We start from the raw sequence: 8775 nt of genomic DNA, 5'->3' as shown, positions 1-8775 counted from the left end.
TCCAGCCCACATTCAGCTAATTTGCTAATCAGAACATCATGGAGCACTTTGTCAAAAGCTTTGCTGAAATTGAGATACATGATGTCCACAGCATTCTCACAGTCTACCAGGGAGGTTACCCAATGAAAAAATGAGATAAGATTAGTCTGGCAGGATTTGTGCTTGATAAATCCATGGTGGCTTCTAGTAATCACTGCATTGTTTTCAAGATGCTTACAGATTGACTGCTTTATAATCTGCTCCAGAATTGTCCCAGGGATTGAGGTCAGGCTGACTGGCCTGTAATTCCCAAGTCCCTTCTTTCTGCCCTTTTTGAAGATAGGGACAATATTACCCCTCCTCCAGTCAACCAGCACTTCACCCAGCCTCCATGAGTTTGCAAAGATAATAGACTGGTTTCAAGAGTTTTTCAGGCATTTCCTTCAATACTCTAGGATGCAGTTCATTGGGCCCTGCAGATTTGAACTCATTCAAAAGTGATTAAATATTCCTTGACCATTTGTCTATCAATCTCAAGGTCCAATCCTGACCCTTCTACTTCATGTTTCCCGGGAGGGTCATAGACCCTCTTTTGGGAGAAGACTGAGCCAATGTAGGAATTGAGCACTTCTGCCTTGTCTTTGTCATCTGTTATCATTTTGCCATCCTCATTGAGTAGCTGTGCCACCATTTCTTTTCTCTGTCTTTTACTATGGATGTACCTGAAGAAAGCTTTTTTGTTGCTTTCAGCATCTCTCGCTAACCTCAGCTCATTCTTGGCTTTAGCCTTCCTGACGCAATCCCTGCAATTCTGTGCTACCTGTCTGTCCTGTTCCTTTGTAGTCTGTCCTTCTTTCCACTGCCTGTATGTGCCCTTTTTTGTTTTCAGGTCATCTCTAAGCTTTTTGTGAAGCCACATTGGCTTCTTTTGCTGTTTTCTCCCTTTTTTTCCTTGATAGAATTGTTTGCCATTGTGCTTTTAGAGTCTCCTCTTTAGAAACTCCCACCCATCTTGGACTCCTTTTCTCATTAGGGTCACTTGCCATGGAACCTTACCTACCATCGTTCTGAGTTTATTAAAATCAGATTTCCTGAAGTCCAGGGTATGTGTTTGACTACCCTCAACTTTTGCTTCCTTTAAAATCAAGAACTCAACTATAGGGTGGTCAATTTCCCCCAGAGTTCCTGTAACTGCCACTTTATCCACCAAGTCATCTCTGTTGGTTAGAAGCAATTCAAGGATAGCAGGTTGTCTTGTTGCTTCCTCCACTTTCTGTAGGAGAAAGTTATCTCCAACACAAGTCAGGAATTTCTTGGAGGGGCCGTGTTTGGCAGAATTCATGGACATCCAATGAAGCTGAATGTTTATTTATTGCACTTGCATACCGCCCCATAGCCAAAGCTCTCTGGGTGGTTTACAGCAACCAAAAACATTAAAACAAATATACAATTTAAAAACACATATTTTAAAAACAATTTAAAACACAATTTTAAAATTTAAAACAATATAAAAACAATTTAAAATGTTGGAAGATTCAGGACAGACAAAAGAAAGTACTCCTTCACACAGCACATAGTTAAGTTTTGCAACTTCCTCCTGGAGAAGGCAGCGTTGGCCACCAACCTAGACAGCTTTAAAAGAGGATTAGACCAAATTCATGGAAGATAACAGTATCAAAGGCTACTAGCCATGATGCCTATGCTCTGCCTCCATAGTCAGAGACAATAGGCTTCCAAATACCAGTTGCTGGAAACTGCAGGAGGGGAGAGTGCTCTTGTGTTCAGGTCATGCTTGCAGGCTTCCCATAGATTTCTGGTTGGTCGCTGTGAGAACCGGATGCTGGACTAGATGGGCCATTGGCTTGATCCAGCAGGCTCATCTTTTGTGCTAATGTTGTAAACCCTAATTAATCTGTGCTTGGCACCCTCAATTCAGTTTGGGTCCAAACACCCTTAACAAACTACAGTACCAGTATTCTTGGGGGGGGGTGCTTTAAAGTTCTAGTGTGTACACAGCCGAAGTTAGGAATATAGAAAGCTTCTAAGGTAAGCGGCGGTAACGCAGCTGAAAGCTCTGCTCATGGCCAGAGTTTGATTCCAATGGAAGGAGGAAGTTGAATATCCGGTAAAAGGGGTCGAGGTCCACTCAGCCTTCCATCCATCCGTGGTCGGTAAAATGAGTACCCGGCATATGCTGGGGGGTAAAGAAAGGCCAGGGAAGGAACTGGCAATCCCACCCCATATATACGGTCTGCCTAGTAAACATCGCAAGACGTCACCCTAAGAGTCGGAAAAGACTTGCACTACAAGTGCGGGGACGCCTTTACTTTTACTATATACTGAGTCAGACCATTGGCTTTGTTGCAGGTTGAAATCTCCCACCTGCGTGATAGCCTTTTCCCTAGAATGCGGGAGGCCAGCAGTATTACTAGCCTTAATTTCCCTAGGGATAAGAAGACCACTAATTTCAAGCAAGCTGTCTCTACAACAGAATTTTGGCAAATTTTGATGATGAAGAGCAGGGGTGGATCCCTCTTATTTTTAGACTTTTTAATTATAATATTCTTATATATTAATAATGTAAGATGGATCAGAAAGGTCCAAAGCAAGCAAGGATGGATTGAGGGTAATAGGCCATGCAAATAAGATTAATTAAATAATTTACCTTCACTTGGTCCCAGCCATAATATTCATGCAGGCAATCAAGAGCACAAAAGAATGATGATGATTTTTCCCCTTCCCATCTCAGTCTCTATATGAACCTTTTCCCAACCCCCATCCCCTTCTTGAGCTTGTAACCAAGTGGTTACTATCACAGTTGAGGCTTCTTCAGGAAGGTCAAGTTTGAGCTGGCACTTTCTCCACAAACATGCCGATAAGACCGTCTCTCAAAACATCCTTGAAAATAGAACACACTGCTCAAAGGCTCGCTTCACCATGCACTTAGTTACAAAATGGCTTTTTTCTGGCTTTGAGGCTTTGGTTCTCTGTTAGATGACTAAATACAAGGTGGATTCAAAATGAGGAGGTCAAAGACCAAGATGCTGAAAAAAGGAACTTTTATTTTTGATAAAACCCAATGCGTTTCAGCCTGATATCTACAGGCCTTCATCAGGGGCTATGGTAAACCAAACAAAAAGGACAAATTAACTCTACACACATATAAAATCATACACATATACATAGTGCATATAAATCTTTTGAACAGTCTAATACCAATCCAGTCAATCACAAAAGACACACTCTGAATCACTTTTCAACTTGTAACACTGCAAGAGTCATTTACGTGATACAGTGTGGCTGCTTAAAAATGTATGTGGGTCAGACTTCAAGAATGATTAGATGAACGCATAGGAGAGCATCTTAGCAACTTAAGGAGTGAAAGGATGGGAGCCCCTCTAGTGGGCCACTATAGCCAATGCCCACATTCCACAGCTGATCTAAGATTTTGGGTTTTGGAACGGCAGCAAGATTATTATATGCACAAAAGTGGAAAATGGAATCAACACCAACAATGGAAGAATGGCTATTGAAATTAATGGACTTAGTAGAAATGGATAAATTGACATGTTTACTTAGAGAAAAATCGACAGATACATTTCTTAAGGAATGGAAGCCTCTCTTAGACTTTTTGTTGAAAGATCAAAATAAAATGATGATACTGGGATTTGACGATTAATTAAGACAGCTTATGGAGAAAAGGGATTCTGTATGTATACATTAAGGGACAGGTTTGATGTATATTATATACTTATAGCTGATCTGCGACAAATCGGAAGTCAACTATTTTATTTTTATTTTTTGTTGTATTGTTATGTCTTTTTGACTTTGTTTTGTTTGTTTTTGGAAAAAATTGAATAAAAATTATTAAAAAAAAAGATTTTGGGTTTTGGAGAAAGTGTACGGAGAGAACGAAGACATTCTATTGAGAAAAGAGTTATTTTGGATATTTGCTTTAAAAACAATGGCCCCTTGTGGTTTAAATGAAGATTTTGAGCTTCTTCCCCTACTGTAAATTTAGAAAATTTCCCTTAGTCCCTCATTTGTTCTTTGCATCCAGGTGTAAGCTGTTCCTCATACAAAAAGGAAACATTATTGCATTCACCTGTACTTCGCTTTCTACTGCTTGTGTATATATACAGACAATCCATTGTATTACTCATTGAGACATTTGATATTGGCACAGTACAGAAAGCGATTTACTTGTCTTATAATCTTATAAGCTATTATGTGAGTATTAGACTGTTCAAAAGATTTATATGCACTATGTATATGTATATGATTTTATATGTGTGTAGAGTTAATTTGTCCTTTTTGTTTGGTTTACCATAGCCCCTGATGAAGGCCTGTAGATAACAGGCTGAAACGTGTTGGGTTTTATCAAAAGTTCCTTTTTTCAGCATCTTGGTCTTTGACCTCCTCTTTTTGAATTCTCAGTTGAATGCTAGCCACCCTCTGCTTTTTAAATACAAGGTGGGCCAACATCTGGGCTATCCATCACATCTGACCTCTGCCACAGTCCACCTAGCTCAGTCTTCTTTATGCTGGCTATCATTGGCTCTTCAGGATTTCATACAGGAGACATTCCCAGCCCCATCTGTAGATGCTGGGGATTGAACATGGGACCTTCTGCACACAAAGCAGGTGCTTTGCCATTGAGCTGTAGTCCTTCCCTTAAGGACAGCAAATTGTTAGTAATTTAATTTATCATTGCTGCATTTTTTTACTCTCAAGGGGAGACACCTGTGGGATTTTCTGACTCAGGTGCCAAATAGCTGGCCAGCTTTGGCTACTATGATCCTTGACTGAGGATGAAGGTTAATTTGCTGTTCTTTCTTAGGCAGTGAAATACCTTGGGACAGCCCTGGAAGAGCTCTGATGGGTCTCCTGTTTTCTACAGGCCAACCAGATGCCTCTTGACATCTACAAGGAGAACCTCTCCCTCTGTTGCTCCTCAGCAACTGGTACTAAGGGCTAATTGTTAGGGGGATCACTGCATAATTACTCCAGATGGATTGGTTGATGCATTGTCAATAGGTGAGGGCATGGGAAGGTGACACACCCTCTTACCTAATGATGACTGATCTGAGGTCTGGGTATGAAAGAAACTGCAGTTTAAGAGGACAGATAACATAAGAGACTGTAGAGCTCTGGAAGCATCCAGCTGAAATGTGTGAGGCTCCATCTGCGTGGACATTTTGCTGGCTTTTGAAAAAGCACGTTGATCTCTCATCCTGAGCCTCCAGTTTAATTGCCTTGCTGTTTCAATAAGATGGTTTTATTGTCTATTTTATTATTGCTGTTTCTATTTTAGTGTTTTTACGCGATTCATTATGTATGTTAAGTATGGACATTTTAATGTGCGTGTAACTGGGTTTTATACTTTGTAAACTGCTTAGAAACCTATTTTGGCATTAAGCAGTATATACATTAAATCATCATTGTCATCTTGGGCTGCAACATGCTCTCTCTCTCACTCACTCTCTCTGGAACTGATGTGGGGTGGCAGGAATGTTGCCTTGCTCAGAGTGTACTGCTGTTTTTCTCCACCAAAGTGTGATGCATACGTTTGCAAAAGTACCACACAAAAAACATCAGAAGTTGCCAGTGATCTACAAGGAATTCAAACCCTGGTGGGTGCTGTCCTTGGAATATCTCACTGCTCAGGAAAATGGGCAGCGTATGGCAGTATTGATGTAGATTGGAGTCGTTTAATAATATGCCCAAATGTGTGTTTGTTTATGTATGGCCCACTCACAAGACATCAGGGCAGTGTGCAGCAACAGCAACAACAAACCCTTTAAAAGGAGTACAGTGCAATCATTAATATGACTGACTATTCAAAAGTCTTTTAAACAACTGCAAAGGCTTGTCATCATTAAAAAAAGTCTTCAAAAGATGCCTGAAAGTCAAAAGCAAGGATGCCTGCTGAATCCCAGCTGGAAGAGTGTTCCACATCATGGGATCAGTGACATTAAATGCCCAACTTCTGGTTGAAGCTAGTTAGGCTTCTGTAATGTGAGGAACAACTAACAGTGCTCCTCTGGATGATCTCAGTGATCTGGATGATGATGATGATTTTAAATGCCGCCCTGACCTCCTGCTGGGCGGAAGGGTGGGATATAAATCAAATAATAAATAAAAATAAATGTATTACATTTATATCCCAGCTTTCCTCTAAGGCATTGAAGGTAGCATACCTAAAAAATGTCTTTCTCCTTATATACCCTGTTGATCACTGTGCTCTGCAGGCGAGGACAGTGCCAGTGCCAGAGGGCTGCCAGGCTGGGCCCTGGCCTAGGGGGTCCAAGCAAGGCCCCTCCTTAGGGTGGGAAGGTAGCACTCTTGTTCCATGATTTGTGGTAGGGTCAGCTCCCAGTGAGGGAAGTCCCGGGTGAGGGAGCTCCTGGGCACCCCCCCAATACAGTCAGTGCAGGCTTCAATAAGCCCACAAACACTCCCCACCTACCTCTCCCATTCCTGTGAATGGTGTGCGTGCAGCACGCACATGTCTGCTATCAACCAAGATGGTGACAGAGGCTTCCCTAAGGGGCTTCTGCCCCTGCCGCCATCTTGGTTGATGGTAGGCATGCACACACAGAGCACATGTCATTCACAGGGACAGGAGAGGTAGGTGGGACACCTGGGCAGGCTTATTAGCCCCATGCTGCCTGTATGGGTGAGTTGGGCTACACAGCTATGAGCCTGGGGCAGACTGGTATCCAAGGGCCCAGTCATGCCTGGTGCCAACCCTGGGCAAGGGCCTCCTGCAGATACTATCTCATCAGGAGGTCCATTCCTCACAGCATAGAAAGCAGACCTTCAGTGTTGTGGCACCGACACCTTGGAATTCCCTCCCCTTAAATATTAGATTGGTGCCATCTCTGTTATCTTTTCAGTGCCTACTGAAGACCTTCCTCTTTCAACAAGCCTTTTAAGTAAAGATCTGATATCTGCATCTGTGTTAGAATTGCTTTTTAAGATGGTTTTTAAAGCTGTTTTTAAAGCTATTTTTTGAAAGATGTTTTAATATGTTTAAATATTTTGTTTTGAAAATGTTTTGGAATGCTTTTAGTGCTTTTGTTTGCCACCTTGGGCTCCTTCTAGGAAGAAGGGCAGGATATAAATTTAATAAATAATATTAATACATGGTTCTCCCCCGCCCCATTTCATCCTCACAACAATCCTGTGAGAGAGGTTAGGCTGAGAGATAGTGATTGGCCCCAAGTCACCCAGTGAACTTCATGGCCAAGTGGGGTTTTGAACCCTTCCCTCTCAGCTTCTGGGAGCAGGGTTATAAGTGTGTATTTGTGGCTAAATATGGGCTGTATTTTATTATCCCCTTGCTGTGTGTTGGTATATTTTTAATGAATTTTGTATTGCTTATTAACTGAATTGGTGTTTTCTTAAGGACTGAATTGCAGATGTAGTTATAGGTGCATTTATAGCATTTTTATTGTCAGATTATTTCTCATCTTTGTCTTTGCTATTTTACTCATTTTTTGTATGTTGTTTGATGCTTTGGCTTTCCTTTTGAAGGGAAAAGTAGCATACAAATAAATGTTGGGGATGTTGTGATGTGTTGAGCACCCAATGGGGAACCTGGTGACCTCTGGATGCTGTTGGACTCCAACTCCCATCAGTCCCAGCCAGGATGGGCAATGGTCAGGAATACAGGAGTTGCAGTCCAAAAAATCTGAAGACTACCAGGTTCCTCATCGATTCCCCACTCCTGACTTAGAGACCAGATAATGATGTGATCCAGAGTCTAGATTAACACTCTGGGTATCAGAGAGCTTAACCTGCAACCATCAGCAGGTGTAAATGTTTATTATCGTGCCAAGTGAAGCTTCGCCTGTTGGTTTTGGCAACATAAGCAGCAGTTAAAAGTATACCAGCTGATCTGGCTGCTACTTTTTCTCTCTGGTCAATTGGCAACTCTGCTTCCAATGTCTAGGAAGCACTACTGAGGTTCCCCTGTCAAAATATACATGCAACTGTCTTCGATTTATGGAAAGGGGAGTTTGATTCCTTCATGCTCCATAAGAATTGGACAGTAAAAGTTTAATCCCTAGAAGAGTTGAAGCAGCAGAGTTTATGGGGAATAAAAATCCTTCCCACAAGTGATGTCAGATCAGCTATAACTCCAACCTCAATGCAATTTAAACTCAGTTTATAAGAAGCAGAACATGTGGCTGGTGCGTCAGCTGTCGGCAGGGATAATCTGATCTTATGTAGCCAGCCATCTGCAATGTTAATTAGTGCAAAATGACATCCAAGATTGGTAATGTTACTCATTCATTTTTTGCTATTAGCAGAGGCAGCAAAATATGCCTGATATACATTCTTTTTCCCCTTCCTCCTCCTCAAAACCATTCGGAAAGCTGACTTCGTCTGAAGGAGCAATAGAATATTAAGGAGTTTTGCTGTAAATCGGAGAGAGAGAAAGAGAGAGAGTGCAAATATGTATTTCATTTTTTATCACACTCCTTGCTTTCAAAGACAGTAACACAACCCCATTTAGGGATATGCAAGGAGCAAGGGATTTGGGCTTATTATCTGCTGCTCACAACAACCATATATTTTTTTAAAAAACTGCCTGCCAAAAAGTCAGATTAGATGCTCACTTTCCTGGCTGATAATGAATAATCTTCTTAGCCGTGCCTTACAGAGGGGATTTTTTTTCTTTTTTAACAGTGCATATATTCTTCTACATACACATTTGACTTTGTAACCTCTTTTGGCACAGATGGACCAACTCAGACCCTCTGCATGTTGTTAGGCTTGTAATTACGG

The 8775-nt window shown here is 41.5% G+C and overlaps 1 long non-coding RNA gene across 1 annotated transcript; it reads left to right on the top strand.

The window, feature by feature from the left end:
* Positions 1-4128: 4128 nt before the first annotated feature.
* On the top strand, positions 4129-5426 carry LOC133369788 (uncharacterized). Its single transcript, XR_009758992.1, has 2 exons — positions 4129-4209; positions 4820-5426. It is a non-coding gene; the product is annotated as an uncharacterized LOC133369788 (long non-coding RNA).
* Positions 5427-8775: the final 3349 nt, after the last annotated feature.

The sequence above is a fragment of the Rhineura floridana genome, chromosome 14 (assembly GCF_030035675.1).
Source record: "Rhineura floridana isolate rRhiFlo1 chromosome 14, rRhiFlo1.hap2, whole genome shotgun sequence".
Classification (NCBI taxonomy): Eukaryota; Metazoa; Chordata; class Lepidosauria; order Squamata; family Rhineuridae; genus Rhineura; species Rhineura floridana.
This window is presented reverse-complemented; position numbering and strand designations above follow the sequence as displayed.